The sequence below is a fragment of the Saccopteryx bilineata genome, chromosome 4, assembly GCF_036850765.1.
Source record: "Saccopteryx bilineata isolate mSacBil1 chromosome 4, mSacBil1_pri_phased_curated, whole genome shotgun sequence".
In the NCBI taxonomy this organism is placed as follows: domain Eukaryota; kingdom Metazoa; phylum Chordata; class Mammalia; order Chiroptera; family Emballonuridae; genus Saccopteryx; species Saccopteryx bilineata.
In genome coordinates this window covers 242,714,293-242,733,323 of record NC_089493.1, presented here as the reverse complement: position 1 = coordinate 242,733,323, position 19,031 = coordinate 242,714,293, and positions in this window count along the sequence as shown.

The window sequence follows — 19,031 nt, the reverse complement described above, 5'->3', positions numbered from 1 at the left end:
CTGTCTCTCTCTTCCCCTCCCGCAGCCGAGGCTCCATTGGAGCAAAGATGGCCCGGGCACTGAGGATGGCTCCTTGGCCTCTGCCCCAGGCGCTAGAGTGGCTCTGGTCGAAACAGAGCGACGCCCCGGAGGGGCAGAGCATCGCCCCCTGGTGGGCGTGCCGGGTGGATCCCGGTCGGGCGCATGCGGGAGTCTGACTGTCTCTCCCTGTTTCCACCTTCAAAAAAATACAAACAAACAAATAAATAAATAAATATCCATGAGGCCACAGTAATAATAAAATAATTTAATGAATAAATAAATAAGAGAAAGGACAGCTCTTCCTTACAGAAGGATTCTAATTATAAATGGTGTTTATAATAAAACTGGAACCCTATCTTACACCCTACACAAAAATTAATTCAAAATTAAAGACTTGAGTGTAAGACAGAAACTGTAGAACCCCTAAGAAATAATCTCCTTGACATTGGTTTTGGCAATGATGTTTTTGGATTTGAAACCAAAAGCAAAGTCAACAAAAACAAAAATTGACAAACAGGACTACATCAAACTAAAACTTCTGCTCTGCAAGGAAAACAAAATGAAAGGCAATCTATGAAAAAGGAAACAATATTTGCAAGTTACATATCCTATAAGAGGTTAATATCCAAAATATATAAGGGACTCATACAACGCAATACCAAAAAGACAAATAACCTAATTTTAAAATGAGCGAGGAACCTAAATAGACATTTTTCCAAAGGAGCCATTTAAGTGGCCTATAGGTACATGAATAATGGAATGTAAATTGGTGTAGTCACTGTGAAAAACAGTATAGAGGTTTCTCAAGAAATTAAAAATATAACTAAGGAAACAAAACCATTATCTTAAAAAAATATCTGTTCTCTCATGTTTATTGCAGCATTATTCAAAATAGCCAAGGTTTGGAAAAACCTGTCTATCAATAAATGAATGAATAAAAAAAATGTGGTGTAGATGCAATGAAATATTGTTCACCCTTAAAAAATGAAGGAAATCCTGTCCTTTGCAACAGCATGGGTGAACCTGGAGGGCATTATATACTATGTGAAATAAGCCAGAAAGAGAAAACAAATACTGCATGGAATCAGTGATATGTGGAATGTAAAAAAGAAAGAAAGAAAGAAAAAGAAAAAAGGTCAAACTCATTGAAGCAGAGAGTATAAACATGGTTGCCAGGGGCTAGGGATGGGAGAAATAAGGAGACTTAGTGGAGGATGAAGTCATGTACTAACATGTCACTGCAAAGGATCCTGAGCCTTGTTCTTTCAGAGGACAAACAAAACCCCCAAATGATATGGGAGATCTGAGAACAGAATGGCATGTGCTGCTTTCTCAGACCGTGCACCAGAGGGTCAGCCCGGAAGGAATGGTGCTGTGCTGGGTCTGGGCAAGGGAGTCAGTGTGGTGTAGAGAAGCAGACGAGTCCTGGCGCCTAAGAAGGGTTTCGAATTGGCAGAGATACACACCAGATCTGAAGGTCTTTTGCAGCTGGGAAAAAGCAATGAAGGACTCAAAAGTGATCTTTTGCTTCACAACCAAAGATCGGAAGCCCCTTCCCACACTACCTTAACACTTCTTAAGTCCTCTAGAATTTAGAAACTAGCCTAGGGGTGGACTAGGAGGCCCCTAAGTGAACTAAGATTAAATTAATTACAGAGAAATTAAGTCCTGCATATCTGATTCTGTTAAATGAAATTTATCCCCACCACCCGAAGTATAAGTAATTGTAAAATTTCCTCCAGCTCTATTATTTGTTCCATATATAATTATATATATATCAAAAATGTATATTTTGCTAATACTCTGTTATATGCCTCTACTTACCTATCAATCTACATAATAATCAGCTTAAAGTATATATTAAGAGGTTAGCCACAAGGTGGTACTAAAAAGCTATCTTTTGCTTTAGGTCCTGCATCATGACTGTCATTGATTTTAACGTACAACTATGAACAGAAATTATGCTAATGGTTGAGATGTTAGTAATTGGGTTCATGTGAGGCAGTGCTTATATTTAAAAATTGTAAAAATAGACTCTCTCTGGAGATGCTGTGAACTACTTCATATCCTTCCTCTTTTTTTACCCACTATCATGTCATCATAGACTATTCTAATCATTTCCCAAAATATCAAACCCTAATATATTTAGCACTTATAGAGACAAATGTAAGGAGACATGGTCCTCTTAACTCTTAGAGTTTAAAATTAGAAGTATTTTTTACAGGATGTTTCTCAAAAACATCTGGAACTCCTCAAACCACCTCCTAAACACTGAATCTCAGTCCCCAAATGTGAACATAGTAGGTCAGCAAACGCATTGTGTGACTTACTGAGCACTTGCTAACATGCTGGGCATGACTAAGGAAAAGAGAAAAATCACCTCTTTTTTCTTTAAGTAGATATAATTTTAAAGAGACACAATAAAAGGGGAAGAAAAGATTTGAAAAAGAACTTACAGGGCAGAACTTTCTAAGCAAAGGGGCGGTGTAGAAGAGAAAGTACCATGTCACAATCCTAAACATGGGAACATGGAGAGGCAGATTGAAAGAAGAAAGGAAGAAAGCAGTGACCTGAGGTGATCAAGGTGAGTCTAGTCTACGGTCTGGTAGCAGAGGAAATTTACTTTACTGGGAAGTAGACCCACTACATAGCTTTAAAGATAGGAGCGACATAAATATGTCAGCTGGTGTATATCCTCATAGAAATGAAAGGAAATAATGCTGTTAGGATGTCAATCAAGAATAGTCTATAAAAATCAAGTGTAGAAATGATGACACTTTAATGATTTAACTGTGGTTGTAAAAAGAATCAGATGAGAATCTATGAGAGGATGCAGTAGGGTAGGGAGAGAAGTCCCTAGGTTTCTCCCTCAAGTGACTGTTGCAAAGAACTTGGATATGAAGAAGAGTCTGTCTATTCATGGAGCCTCTCTTGGGAACTCCCTCTTGGGCCACTCCAAAAAAGAAGAAAACATCAAAACCCTACTAAAAGAAAAAAGGCTTATCACACGATTGTTTCCTATTTTCATTTTATTAAAGAATCCAGTTTTTAAAGCTTAGGCCAAATTTACCTTTACATTTAGTTGAAGAGGATTAGATACATTTTTCAATATCTTTTTTTTTTTTTTTTTTTTTTTTTTTTTTTTTTTTTTTAACAGAGGCAGAGATAGACAGGGATATAGACAGGGACAGACAGGAACGGAGAGAGATGAGAAGCATCAATCATCAGTTTCTCGTTGCCCGTTGCGACTTCTTAGTTGTTCATTGATTGCTTTCTCATATGTGCCTTGACCGCGGGCCTTCAGCAGTCCGAGTAACCCCCTGCTGGATCCAGCGACCTTGGGTCTAAGCTGGTGAGCTCTTTGCTCAAGCCAGATGAGCCCGCACTCGAGCTGGCGACCTCGGGGTCTCGAACCTGGGTCCTTCCGCATCCCAGTCCGATGCTCTATCCACTGCGCCACCACCTGGTCAGGCACATTTTTCAATATCTTGACAGTTTATTTACACCCTACAAAATAATGAATTTATTTTCCTCGTGACATGCTTTGTAAATATAATACTTTGTCTCTCACTGGCATTTTTTTAAATCTCCACAAGCAAAATCCTGGTAATCACTGAATCTGGGTGATGAATATATAGGTTTTTTTGTACCATTCTCTTTATTTTGGAGCATGTTTGAAAAAGGTGCTTTTTTTTTTTTTTTTTTTTTTTTTTTTTTTACAGAGACAGAGAGAAGGATAGACAGACAGGAACGGAGAGAGATGAGAAGTATCAATCATCAGTTTTTCATTGTGACACCTTAGTTGTTCATTGATTGCTTTCTCATATATGCCTTGACCGTGGGCCTTCAGCAGACTAAGTAACCCCTTGCTCAAGCCAGTGACTTTGGGTCCAAGCTGGTGAGTTTTGCTCAAACCAGATGAACCTGCACTCAAGCTGGCAACCTCGGGGTCTTGAACCTGGGTCCTCCGCATCCCAGTCCAATGCTCTATCCACTGCACCACCGCCTGGTCAGATTGACTTTTTTTTTTTTTAAAGCGAGAGTGACCCCTTGCTCAAGCCAGCTACCTTGGGCTTCAAGCCAGCAATCATGAGGTCATGTCTATGATTCCAGGCTTAAGCCAGTGACCTCAAGGTTTTGAACCTGGGTCCTCTGCGTGTCCTCCACATCCCAGTCCAGGAGTCCCCAAACTATGGCCCGCAGGCTGCATGCAGCCCCCTAAGGCCATTTATCTGGCCCCCGCCGCACTTCTGGAAAGGGCACCTCTTTCATTGGTGGTCAGTGAGAGGAGCACATTGACCATCTCATTAGCCAAAAGCAAGCCCATAGTTCCCATTGAAATACTGGTCAGTTTGTTGATTTAACTTTACTTGTTCTTTAGTTTAAATATTGTATTTGTTCCTGTTTTGTTTTTTTTTACTTTAAAATAAGATATGTGCAGTGTGCATAGGAATTTTTTCATAGTTTTTTTTATAGTCCAGCCCTCCAATGGTCTGAGGGACAGTGAACTGGCCCCCTGTGTAAAAAGTTTGGAGACCCCTGTCCCAGTCCGATGCTCTATCCACGGTGCAACCACCTGGTCAGGCGAAAAAGTTGACAATTTTTAAAAAAATTATTAAGTCTTTTTAGCTCTATCACACAGGATAGGTTAAGAGAGTAAGTTAACCTACATCACACGTAGGACAGGTTTAGAGAGAAGTTTTGTTTTTTGTTTTAAAAAATGCAATCACATTGTTTGTATGCATCCTCTGAAAGTAGTCAGTTTCATCCAAAAGTAGTCAATTTGAGCAACAGCACTAGAAGAAAGACTAACCTGGTGATCTCTGGGAGAGATATAAGGTTTAAGAATAATCCCTTGCCAGATGTTTTGGGAAGATTTCTTTCATTTCTACTTTGGCAAATTGTCTCTCAGTTAACACCAGAAGGGATTAATAAAAGATTGTACTAGTCAGCTAGAGCTGCCATGACCAAATATCACAGACTGAGTGGTTCAAACTAGAAATCTATTTTCTCACAATGCTGGAGGTTGAAAAGCCCAATATCAACGTCCAGCAGGATCTGATTCTTCTGAGAGTTCTTTTCCTGGCTCAAATAGCCAGCTTTCTTTCTGTGAGTTCACATGGTCTTTTCTTGGTGTGTGAGTAGAAAGAGACAGAGCAAGCTATACTGCTCACAAAAGTTAGAGGATATTTCAAAATGAAAATGAAGCTATAAAACATCCTTTAATTTTTTTTTAATTTTTAATTTTTATTTTTTTTAATAATTTTTTTAAAATTCATTTTAGAGAAGTGAGGGAGAGACAGAGAGAGGAGAGACAGAGAGAGAGAAGGGGGGGGAGGAGCTGGAAGCATCAACTCCCATATGTGCCTTGACCAGGCAAGCCCAGGGTTTTGAACCGGCGACCTCAGCATTTCCAGGTCGACGCTTTATCCACTGCACCACCACAGGTCAGGCAACATCCTTTAATTTTTGTGAGCAGTGTATTTCATGTCTCCTTTTATGAGGGCTCTAATCCCATTATGAGGTCCTCACCCTCATTGCTTCATCTAATGCTAATTACCTCCTGTGGGTCAAATAAGTTTGCAAGTATGATGTATGTTTGCTCGCTTATAGTTTGCATTGAGTGTGGGAGACAGTCTGTAAGCAGGCAGGGTCCTTATAGCCTAAGGCTTAGTTTTAAGACTAAGCCTTTCCCACCCTTTTTTTTTCTTTTTTTCTTTCTTTTTTTTTTTTTTTTTACAGAGATCGAGAGAGATTCAGAGAGAGGGATAGATAGGGACTGACAGACAGGAACAGAGAGAGATGAGAAGTATCAATCATCAGTTTTTCATTGTGGCACTTTTGTTGTTTATTGATTGCTTTCTCATATGTGCCTTGACCGTGGGGCTACAGCAGACCGAGTAACCCCTTGCTCAAGCCAGCGACCTTGGGTCCAAGCTGGTGAGTTTACTCAAACCAGATGAACCCGTGCTCAAGCTGGTGACCTTGGGATCTCAAACCTGGGTCCTCCGCATCCCAGTCCGTTTCTCTATCCACTTTGCCACTGCCTGGTCAGGCCCACCCTTTTAATACTAATTTTTTCTCAACACTAAGCTTTCCCCCACACCCTTGACTGTTGCATGATGTGGGGTGGTGCACTCTTATGAAGAATCCCATTTATGCCTCAGATAAGTGGCTTTGTATCAAAGACTTCCTATTTGTATACTGGCTTAAAGGCTTTAATTTCTACACTATAAAATAAGGAAGACCAGGGGCTCTTTCGGTTTCTGCTATCAGCATTGCAGAGGAGAGGCAGCCAAGATGGTGGAGTGCTAAAGAAGAAGCCAGTTTGTGCAGAGTTTGTGCAGAGAGGAGATGGGGAACAGAGGTGGATAAGGCTGGTGAGATAGAAACCTTTGATTCTAGGACTACTCGGATAAGTCAGTGACTTTGGGAGCCCTGAATGGAAAGTGTTTTCCCATTGTGTGTATTTTCTCGCCCACCAGCTACAAGCTAGGATTAAGGGTAATGGCCCACCAGTTCTTGGTTCCATTGTTTCATTACCTTCTGTCCAAATCAAATGCGAACCTGAACGGGCCAGGTGGCTGTGATGGTGGCCGCGGCTACTAGCCTTACACCTCCCATGGTTTCCATCTCCAAATATCATCACATTAGGGTGCAAGGGTTTCAACACGTGAATTTGGGAGATACAAGCATTCAGTTCATAGCAGAGATGTAAGGGACTTCAGATTTATGTGTTAAAACTCACATGGTGCACCACTCAGGGAAGTAAAACGCAAGAAGTGCACTAGATACACACAGGTGCCTTTGTACTATTCTTCAGCCCTTTCCCTTCCTTCTGTCCACAAGAACTATCTAATGGAATGCCTTTCTAAAGTTTTAAATCAGTGGCAAGCACTGATTAGTCTTAGGATTTTAATAAGGGAGTCTTAAAGAACCTCCAAAATGCCAAGAAACAAATCTCTTCTATTTCACTTTCAGGAAATACTATAGCTAGCGAGATGTTAGCAAACTTAAAATTGCACCCCATTATGCTCTAAGTCATGACATAAAAGTAGTTACTACTCTCTTTGCTTGTGAGACTGACTTTTTTTTGTATTTTTCTGAAGTTGGAAACGGGAGGCAGTCAGACTCCCGCATGTGCCCTACCGGGATCCACCTGGCATGCCCACCAGGAGGCAATGCTCTGCCCATCTGAGGCATTGCTCTGTTGCAACCAGAGCCATTCTAGCGCCTGAGGCAGAGGCAATGGAGCCATCCTCAGCGCCCAGGCCAACTTTGCTCCAATGGTGCCTCAGCTGTGGGAGGGGAGGAGAGAGACAGAGAGGATGGAGAGGGGAAGGGGTGGAGAAGCAGATGGGCGCTTCTCCTGTGTGCCCTGGCCAGGAATCGGACCCTGGACTCCTGCACGCCAGGCCGATGCTCTACCACTTAGTCAACCGGCCAGGGCCTGTGAGACTGACTCTTATTGAGAATTAGGTAATGTACAAGCAGAGGAAAATTCTGTCTCATTGATAATTAGCCAATGTAATAGGGAGTGAAACTTTAACTATGGCAAATAAATCATGGAATTTTAGAAATGAAAAGAATCTTTGGAATTCAATCAGATCACTTTACAGATAAGGAAACAAAAGTATAGCTTAGCTAGGTGGATTGTCTAATACTGCAGTGGTCCCCAACCCCTGGGCCACAGACCGGTACTGGTCCGTGGGCCATTTGGTACCAGTCCACAGAGAAAGAATAAATAACTTACATTATTTCTGTTTTATTTATATTTAAGTCTGAACAATGTTTTATTTTTTTAAAATGACCAGATTCCCTCTCTTACATCCATCTAAGACTCACTCTTGACACTTGTCTCAGTCATGTGATACATTTATCCATACCACCCTAAAGGCTGGTCTGTGAAAATATTTTCTGACATTAAACCAGTCCATGGCCCAAAAAAGGTTGGGAACCACTGTGATACTGCATAGTAACATGAAGATTCAAGATTAGAATATGTATCTACCATACCATTTTATATCAATGCTCTAGCTCTGCCTCATATCATTAGACATCAAGATCAGCCTCCGGCTGCACACCATCACTCTAGACCTGTTAATAAAGAGGTAGATGAAGGGAGCCATTTCCTCACCAGCAAGCCATTAAATTCTTAGCCCTGAGCAAACAATTCTACAGCTTTCGTGCTGTGTTGGACCTCAAAGATTAGTTTGTGGCTTCCTGTTAAAGCAAACCACACATGTTGAATTGCCAGTTGTTGCCACCCCAACTTCTCTATTTATAATTCACAACATCAGGCACTTTTTAGATAGGTACAGGTCTTATTGCCTCCTTAATTACTGATGAAAAACTGAAATAACAAGCAGAAGCCACTTATTACCTGCACAGGCTTCTTGGATGGGCTAACAGATTTCCTAGAGAAATATGTGGAGTCAATGGATAAATGCTAGATTTAATAAATAGTTTAGACACAAATCCACCATCTCTCTTAGATCCCTTCTGATTGCATATGAAAGATATTCCTCTCGTGGAAAGCATTCTCTTTCTCAACTTTAGGACTGGTTGTTGGGAGCAGTCAAGAATGTGGAAACCATGTGGCCCATCCATGGCTTCCATGTTGGTTTGAAGTTATAGAGAAAAAGGTAATATTAGCTGTTGGGTGGATTAATACCAGAGAAGAGTGTTAAAGGTATTTAAAAATATTATGGAAATTTTCAAATAGAAGTAAATAGACTAGTATAATGAATCCCCATGTACCTATCACCCAGCCTTGACAATCTGCCATTCCTCATCCATCTGTACCTCCACACACTTCCCATTCTTATACAATTATTATCTTTAAAAAAAAAAAACCCAGAAATTGATTTCTCACAGCTCTGGAGGCTGGAAGTCCAAATGCAAGGCATCACCAGTATGGCCCTTTCTCTAGCAAGAGCCCTCTTCCTGATTTATAGCTTATACCTTCTCGCTGTATTCTCACATGATGGAAGAGGCTTATCATTTTTTTAAAGTAAAGTATAGATATACTGAAATATTCAATTTTTAGCTAAATAATTTAGAAATGGATACACCTGTGTAACCCACACCCTTATCATCTCTTTTTGAGCACACTTAAAATAGTAGGTTAATTTATAGATGAGGAAAATAGTTTATATGCTTTAAATCATGAAGCATTGCTGTGAATCTTCCTTATTTTGGGAATTCTTCCCTTTAACCTGCCCTCCACTCATTTTAACACTTTAAGATCGAAATTTCTTACCCTACTTTGTTTCTGACTCTATATTGGCTCCAGATTTCTACTTAGCATCTTAGATTTAAAGATCTAAATGAGATTTCCAGTGATTTCCTTTTGGTTTCCACACCTTCCCAGAACCCAAGAGCCTAGCTCACTCTTAAATGATAGGAGAAAAAAATGGAACAGTCAAATCTTCTTGGCCCAAACTAGGCACCATCTAGAACTGAGAAAGGTCCTAGGAGAAAGAGAAATAAAACACATTCTTCCCTGATCACCCCAAATGAAATAGAGAGGATTAAGAGAAATGCCTCAAGACATTCTTTTTTTTTTTTTTTTTTTTTTTTTTTTTGTATTTTTCTGAAGCTGGAAATGGGGAGACAGTCAGACAGACTCCCGCATGCACCTGACCGGGATCCACCCGGCACGCCCACCAGGGGGCGATGCTCTGCCCATCCGGGGTGTCGCTCTGTTGCAATCAGATCCACTCTAGCACCTGAGGCAGAGGTCACAGAGCCATCCTCAGGGCCCGGGCCAACTTTGCTCCAATGGAGCCTTGGCTGCAGGAGGGGAAGAGAGAGACAGAGAGGAAGGAGAGGGGGAGGGGTGAAGAAGCAGATGGGCGCTTCTCCTGGGTGCCCTGCCGGGAATCGAACCCAGGACTTCTGCACGCCAGGCCGACGCTCTACCACTGAGCCAACTGGCCAGGGCCTCAAGACATTCTTGATAAAAACAACAACAAAAACAAGAAAGAAAAATAGAGCTTCTGGGCTGAGTGTCAGGCTAATTGTTCCTGCTATAAGTATATTCCCCTAACGCAGAGTATTTTACTCAGATACATACATTTTTTTAGCATTATATTCCAGAATAAAAAATATATGCACAAATGGAAAAGTTTTCTGAAACAGTATTTAAGACTACTAGGTTAAATACATTCAGATATTTTTATTTCATATTTCTCTAATTCATTAAAAACAAACAAACAACAAAAAGCTGATCAGCCCTGGCCAGGAAATTCAGTTGGTTAGAGCATGTCCCAATATGCCAAGGTTGTGGGTTCAATCCCTAGTCAGAGAACATACAAGAATCAACCAATGAATGCATAAATAAGTAGAACAACAAATTGGTATCTCTCTCTCTCTCTCCCTTTCTTTTTCTCTAAAATCAATCAATAATTTTTTTTTAAAGCACCTGACCAGGTGGTGGTGCAGTGTATGGAGCATTGGACTGAGATGCGAAGGTCCCAGGTTCACAGCCCCATGTTTGCAGGCTTGAGCATGGGATCATAGACATGACCTCATGGTCTCTGGCTTGAACCCAAAGGCCACTGGCTTGAGCAAGAGGCCACTCGCTTTGCTGTAGTGCCCCCCCTCTCATCAAGGCACATGTGAGAAGGCAATCAATGAACAACTAAGTAGACTAAGGAGCCACAAGGAAGACTTGATGCTTCTCATGTCTCTTTTTCCTGTCTGTCTGTCTGTCTCTATCTGTCCCTCTCTCTGTCTCTGTCACACACACAAAAAAAAAGGAGGGGGGGGAGCTGATACTATCCACTAAAATGATTTTGCAACACACTGATGAATCACAAACTACAGTTTGAAAACCACTGCCCCAAAGGCATTGTTTAAAATGTTGGATTCGAACTTTTTTCTCAAGGCCTCTTGGCCTCACCATTTCCCTCAGTGGGGCCACTTGGATTCTTCACAGAGTATAGCTGCTCAGTTTGCATCCAGAATACCTAGGCACCTTACAAAAGATGGTATTTAGCTAGGGATTATGTAACACCAACCAACACTGAGCACCTGCCAGATAGAAGGCTCTTCTTTACAGTCTGCCAAACCCACCATAGCTGGAGAGAAGGTAGCTGGAGAGCCAGTCATTTCTTGAGGCAACGAGAGAGTGATAATGATGCATAGCCATTGTATGGCCAGGTGCCATGGCCGTGCAGATTCACATTGAATTTGGGCAGACCCTGAAGGAACTGTGGAGCCGTATGATAGTGGGCCATTATATTTATTAGAGTCTTGCAACAGCAGACAAGCAAGCAGGCAGGGAAAACTGCTTCTCTCTCTCTCTCTCTTTCTCTCTTTCTCTCGATTCTCAAGCAAAACAGGCCAGGACAAAACCTCTTCTACGGCAAACAATAGCAAATAGTGGTCCTTCTCAAGCAGCAGGCAATCCACAGATGACAGTTGCTCTGAGGGCAAGCACCCGCGGCTTCCCATGGACTATACACAGTTGCTCTGAGGGCAAGCACCCGCGGCTTTCCATGGACTATACACAGTTGCTCTGAGGGCAAGCACCCACGGCTTCCCATGGACTATACACAGTTGCTCTGAGGGCAAGCACCCGCGGCTTTCCATGGACTATACACAGTTGCTCTGAGGGCAAGCACTCACAACTTTCCATGGACTATACACAGTTGCTCTGAGGGCAAGCACCTGCAGCTTTCCATGGACTGTACACAGTTGCTCTGAGGGCAAGCACCCGCGGCTTTCCATGGACTGTACACAGTTGCTCTGAGGGCAAGCACCCGCGGCTTCCCATGGACTGTACACAGTTGCTCTGAGGGCAAGCACCCACGGCTTCCCATGGACTGTACACAGTTGCTCTGAGGGCAAGCACCCGCAGCTTTCCATGGACTGTACACAGTTGCTCTGAGGGCAAGCACCCACGGCTTCCCATGGACTATACACAGTTGCTCTGAGGGCAAGCACCCGCGGCTTTCCATGGACTATACACAGTTGCTCTGAGGGCAAGCACCCGCGGCTTCCCATGGACTGTACACAGTTGCTCTGAGGGCAAGCACCCGCGGCTTTCCATGGACTGTACACAGTTGCTCTGAGGGCAAGCACCCGCGGCTTCCCATGGACTGTACACAGTTGCTCTGAGGGCAAGCACCCACGGCTTTCCATGGACTGTACACAGTTGCTCTGAGGGCAAGCACCCGCGGCTTTCCATGGACTGTACACAGTTGCTCTGAGGGCAAGCACCCGCGGCTTTCCATGGACTGTACACAGTTGCTCTGAGGGCAAGCACCCGCGGCTTTCCATGGACTGTACACAGTTGCTCTGAGGGCAAGCACCCGCAGCTTTCCATGGACTATACACACGAGGGTCTGCCTCCTGCTCATGTACCAATCAGGCAGAGTTAAGTGAGCAAGCCTAACACACTTGTTTACCCAAAAGCCATGCACACACTCAGTCATGCACACTATCATGCCCCAAGATTTCCTATTGTGTTTCCATACTCATCAGGTTCAAGAAGAAATGCAAGGCTTTTGTATAAGAAATTCTATGTATGCAAAGAAAATGCAGGCCCTTCTCTAGAGATATGAAACTAACTACTATATAGTTGACTTCCTATATCTGAACCCAGAAAGTAAAATATAAAACACTTTTTAAAAAAAGGTCTGGCCCTGGCCGGTTGGCTCAGCGGTAGAGCGTCGGCCTAGCGTGCGGAGGACCCGGGTTCGATTCCCGGCCAGGGCACATAGGAGAAGCGCCCGTTTGCTTCTCCACCCCTCCGCCGCGCTCTCCTCTCTGTCTCTCTCTTCCCCTCCTGCAGCCAAGGCTCCATTGGAGCAAAGATGGCCCGGGCGCTGGGGATGGCTCTGTGGCCTCTGCCTCAGGCGCTAGAGTGGCTCTGGTCGCAATATGGCGACGCCCAGGATGGGCAGAGCATCGCCCCCTGGTGGGCAGAGCACCGCCCCTGGTGGGCGTGCCGGGTGGATCCCGGTCGGGCGCATGCAGGAGTCTGTCTGACTGTCTCTCCCTGTTTCCAGCTTCAGAAAAATGAAAAAAAAAAAAAAAAAAAAAAAAAAAGGTCTGATGATTTCAGATATCCAACAATAAAGGTCCTGGAAATATCATGATGTATGTCCTAATTCAGTTTTATAATGAAAAATCATAATAACAAAGTTTCACAGGGCTCTTCCTAGTGATCTGAATAGTATTCTTTACATGAGTTATGTCTGGAAATTTCACAAATTCTTATGGCATAGTAATAATATAACTCTTATTTTATAGTTGAGGAAACCAAAACTGAGAGATTAAGTAATTTGTCCAAGATTGCCCAAAAAGAATCAACATAAACAGGATTTGAACTCAGGCTATCGTGTGTGGACACAAAGATGTGCCATCCAATCCCCCTTCAAAAAAGGCCTTGTTGCTCCAGCTGCTGCGAACATCTGGAGCATCAGCCCTCAGCTGTCAGAGATTGACTCAGCCTCAAAGAAACTCCTTGACCAGAGTCACAATCTTCTAAGAGCAGACAGTACGCAGTGACTTACTGAAGTGGAGATATAAGGCCCAGCCATGGCTGGCTAACATAGGACAACTCAGACAGATCATTTTGACTCCAGAGCTCCCTATCAGGTCAACTAAGATTCCCAGCAGATCTCTATCAAGCTGTATTTCCCCTATGCCCAATCTTTTTTCTTTTTCCTTTTTGCCACAATCCTTCTGATATGCTCCTTAATAGATATCAGGGATACCAAATTCTGTCTCTAGTTATTCTTCCCTGAGAACCAAAACTGTAACAAGAGACTATCTTTCCAATGGGCAGAGCTTCGAGTGGTTATCCACTTTGTATAGTGAAAAAAATGTCTCAAAGTTAAAATATATAGACCCATAAGTAGTAGCAAATGGCCTAGCCAGCTGGTCAGGAGCATGGAAGGAGGAAGAATGGCAGACCTGAAGACAAGAAGGATTGGATGATAGAGACATATGGTGGACATAGAGCAGTGGATGAAAAATGGGAAGACCTTTTTATCATGTAGTAAATTAGACCAAAGACCATTCACAACAGAAGAGTCATTAAGCAACCAAGTAGACGACATGACTGGCCAGATAATGTCAACCAGGCTCTATTATCACCCACCCCAGAAGTGGAAGTTATACATATGCCCAATATCACAGATACCCATTTAACGAGGTTGATGTCACTACTATTGTTATCAAATGTTGAAACTGCCATTAACAGAGACTAATGCTGGGCCCCCAACATGGCACCATTCTTTGAGGAACCTGACTGACCCTCTGATGGCAAGTTTACTACACTGGGCCACTTCTACTCTGAAAGGGCTAGTGACTCATGCTCGCACTAGAAATTTATTCCTGGTATGTGTGCCTTTCCTACTTATAGAGCATCAGCCAGTATTTCTGTGCAAGGGCCTACAGAGTATTTGCTCTATAGACATGGGATCCTACATCAGATTGTGTCAAATCAGGTAACCTACATCACTTGAAGGTCAGGAATGGCTCATGACCATCAGATCCACAGGTCATATCACATATTATATATCACATACAGCTGAAGTGCCAGCTTGAAGGTGATATTTTATAAGGATGGTGAACTATCCGCCAGGACAAAGAATATGCTTTGAATCAAAGTCTTCATGTAGTGCTGCATCCCCAGTAAGGAGAACTACATGATTTAGAAACCAAAGGGTGGAAATAGGAGTGACCACACTTACATTGACCCCCACCCTCCATGATCATTTAGGAAATTTGTGCCTACTGTCTCCAAAGCTCTCACGTCTACAGTGTTTGAAATCCTATTGCCAAATTAAAAACAACTTTCAACACAGGATACAGATATCAGCAGGCAAAAAGAAGAGTCACTATTATGGCTGAGGCAACTCACCCCAATCAACAAGAAAAGGCAAGGCTACAGTTACATAACAGGAGGAAACAGGAATATGCTTAGCATACAGGTGATTTACTTAGGCATCTGTAAGGCCAGTTGCCACGGCCACCATCACAGCCGTCTGGCCCATGCAGGTTCAAATTTGATTCGGACAGATGGTAATGAAACAATGGAGCCAAGAACTGGTGGGCCATTAGCTTTAATCCTAGCTTGCACCCAACAGGCAAGAAATACACAGAGTGGGAAAACACTTCCCTTTCCATTCAGGGCTCCCAAAGCCACTGACTTATCCAAGTTTCCTAGAATCAAAGGTATCTACCTCACCAGCCTTATTCATCTCTGTTCCCCATCTCCTTCTCTCTGCACAAACTCTGCATAAACTGTCTTCTCCTTCAGCACTCTGCCATCTTGGCTGCTTCTCCTCTCCTCCACATGGCCTTTCTCTGCTCTCCTCCAGCATGAGCTCCTCTGCCCCATTTTATAGTGTAGAAATAAAATCTTTAATCCAATATACAAACAAGGAAGTTTCTGATACAAAGTCACTTAGGGTAGGAAAGGCTTAGTCTTAAAACTAAGCCTTAGGCTATAACGACCCTGCCTGCTTATAGCCTGTCCCCCACACCCAATGCAAACTATTAGCGAGCAAACATATATATCATATTTACAAACTTATTTGACCAACAGCATCTCTTTGTACTCCCTTGTCCAGCTGTAACTGTAAATGAACAAGTGCAGCAATCAGAGAGAAAGATCTCTTTTGTGGCCCTCAGGAAGCAGCCCAGGTCACCTCTCAATGGATGAGGGGAGTCTAGACTTGCTAGTGGAGCAGGGAGACAGTGAGTAACATTTGGAACCCTAGGACCTACAGCAGTGCTGGGCATTTGTCACGAAGACAATGACTACTCAGAGACCACATGGCATGCACTGAGGGACCTAGGAGAGATTGCCTTACAATCCTGTATACAGGTTTCATAAGACGGCCCTGTGTATGTAACAAGTGTGTTTAGGCTTGCTCACTTGTATTTTGCCTGATTGGTGCGTAAGTATGGGGCAGTGCCACGTGTGTATAGTCTATGTAAGGCTGTGGGTACTTGCCCTCAGGGTGGCAGATGGCAAATAGCAGATTGCCTCATGCCATTGGGAGGGGCCATTGTTTGCTGTTGTTTGCCATGGAAGTGGTTCCCCCTTCCCTCCATCCTGTTTTTGCTAGAGAGTCCAGAGAGAGGGAGGGAAGCAGTTTTCCCTTCCTACTGCTCGTCTGCGGTTGGGAAACTTTAATAAACAGAATGGCTCACCATTTTCTGGCTCCACTGTTTCTTTACCGTCTGCCTGAATTCATCATCTGCCCGAATTCAATGCGAATTTGCATGGACATGGCCACCAGCCTTACATGGGTATTTACTGATACACAAAATAGAAGCAGGAACAAGAATAAAGAAGTCAGGAAGCAGAGAAGAGAAAGTAAGGAAGGGCAACTTCTCTAAAGCACATTAAAGGGCAAGCAAAGTAGCTCAAATGTCCCCACCTATCAATTAATCAGAATTGCTAATTCTATTCCTATTGTGCTGCATTCAGCATAGTGCTGTGTTCAGTACTTTTGTCAGTAAAGCCATTGTGGCCTTTACCTCAGGGCAATGAACGCTGTCCCTGTTTTATGTTCCTATTCAGGGTCTCTATAGGCATTATTATTTTTCCTCTTCTAAGATTACCCCAAAAGAGAAACCCAGCAGAATCCAGGAGGAAATGCTCTCCAAATAAATATGAAGATGTGAATCCAATGTCTCAAGAAGAAAACACAGTCTTCCTGAAATGTTGATTTCGGCTCAGTGAGACTCATTTCTGACTTCTGACCTCCAGAACTGTAAGATAATACATTTGTGTAGTTTTAACCCACTAAATTTGTGATCATTTGTTCCAACAGTAATAGGGAACTAATACAGGCCATTTTAGCTCCAGAGTTTTTGTGAGATGGGTCAGACTAACTCTTCGGGGCCTGTGTCACAGCAGGACTTCTGTGTTCTCCCGCTACCTTCCTTCCCTCCCCCACAGGTTGAGCACTGCGGGTACACTGTAGGGGCATCCTGCATCTGAAACTCTGTCTTGGAGTCTGTTTCACAGAGAACCCGACCTCGGACAGATTATAAAAGCTCATGATGACTTCTTATAATTATAAATATGTAAGTAACAATTGTAAAGTTTATCTTTTTTTTTTTTTTTGCGAGAGAAACAGAGACAAAGAGAGGGACAGACAGACAGGAAGGGAGATAGATGAGAAACATCAATTCTTTGTTGCAGCACCTTAGTTGTTCATTGATTGCTTTCTCATTTGTGCCTTGATGGGGGGGGGGGGTTCCCAGCTGAGCCAGTGACCCCTTGCTCAAGCCAGCTACCTTGGGCTTCCAGCCAGCAATCTTTGGGCTCAAGTCAGCGACCATGGGGTCATATCTATGACCCCACGCTCAAGCCTGTGACCTTGAGGTTTCGAACCTAGGCCCTCTGCGTCCCAGGCTAATACTCTATCCACTGTGCCACCACCTGGTCAGGCAAAAGTTTATCCTTGTTCTCTCTTTTCAGTGTTTCTCAAAAAATATAACACCTAATATGAACAGCACGGGCCCAGTTATTAAGACACTATGAAGTAAATGTGAAGAAAATAGACACAACAGGTTGATATGAGTTTAATTCCAGCTCTTTACTTTGTACATTACTCTAAACTTTTTAAATTTAATTTTCCTGTCTTGTCCCTCCAATCCCATAAATAAGGATAATAAATACCTTCTTCCATGACATAGAATTAAGGTAAAATATTCAAGTATTTAAATCAATACTTACTGATTTTTAACAATGGCTCCATAGAAGTTAGTCCAGCTTATTCAACTTTACCTCATTGTTTTCTCTCAGTAAGAGAAATAACTTCATTGAAGAATAAACAATGGATATCATGTGTGTGTGGCAGGGGGTGACAAATCACCAATTATATGATTCTTCTCTCAAAATGTGTGCTTCAAGCTGAGAGCTCTGGAAGATCAGTGTGACCTGGGAAGGTAAAGAAAGGCATCTTCAGGGACATGGAAACTAAGCTGAGCTCATAAAAACACCCAAGAGTGGGAAGTGGACAGAGGGCACTAGAGGTGTTCTTGCTCCAATTCTAGCATGTAATCGAGTTCAGGTAAACACAATTTGGAGGGGTAAGCACTGAATAATTAAGTTTGCAAATGCTGCGATTGTTTTATTTATTTATTTATTTATTTATTATTATTTTTTTTGTATTTTTCCGAAGCTGGAAACGGGGAGAGACAGACAGACTCCCGCATGCGCCCGACCCCAACCGGGATCCACCCGGCACGCCCACCAGGGGGCAACGCTCTGCCCACCAGGGGGCGATGCTCTGCCCCTCCGGGGCATCGCTCTGTTGCGACCAGAGCCACTCTAGCGCCTGGGGCAGAGGCCAAGGAGCCATCCCCAGCACCCGGGCCATCTTTGCTCCAGTGGAGCCTCGGCTGTGGGAGGGGAAGAGAGAGACAGAGAGGAAGGAGAGTGGGAGGGGTGGAGAAGCAGATGGGCGCCTCTCCTGTGTAACTGCTCATTTAGAGTTTAAATGAGATAGTATATCTTGTAAAGTCTACAGGGTCTTTTGAAATGTATTACATAAATATCAAGTGTTATTATAACCAAGAGGAATCTGAAAACAAAAAGGGGGGGATGAGAACAACAGTGTTTAGCTATGTGCTAACCAAGATCAATACATAAAACCTTTGAAATTATGATGTAACCGCTATCGTTAGAATTATGACCATGGGTATTGTTCTCACTTTAGGCTCTTACTTTCCATTTATCATCTTTACATTCATATGGCATCTCTATTTTCAATGCCTAACAAATTTCTCCCTCTCCTAGTAACCTTTTCAGCTGAAATTTCATATGCTTCGTATCAGCTCCGAAGCAAATCCTTTTTTGGAAGATTGAATCTATCTGTTCAGCCATTTTTAAGTTACCCAAGCATGAGCAAATGTTGTTTAGGAACTTTGTCAAGATCCACTTTTTTGTGTGTTCAGATTTAATTCAAGATAGCTTAAATTTAAACCTCCAGAACTGTCATGCACATTTTTTCTCAGGAGAAAAGCAA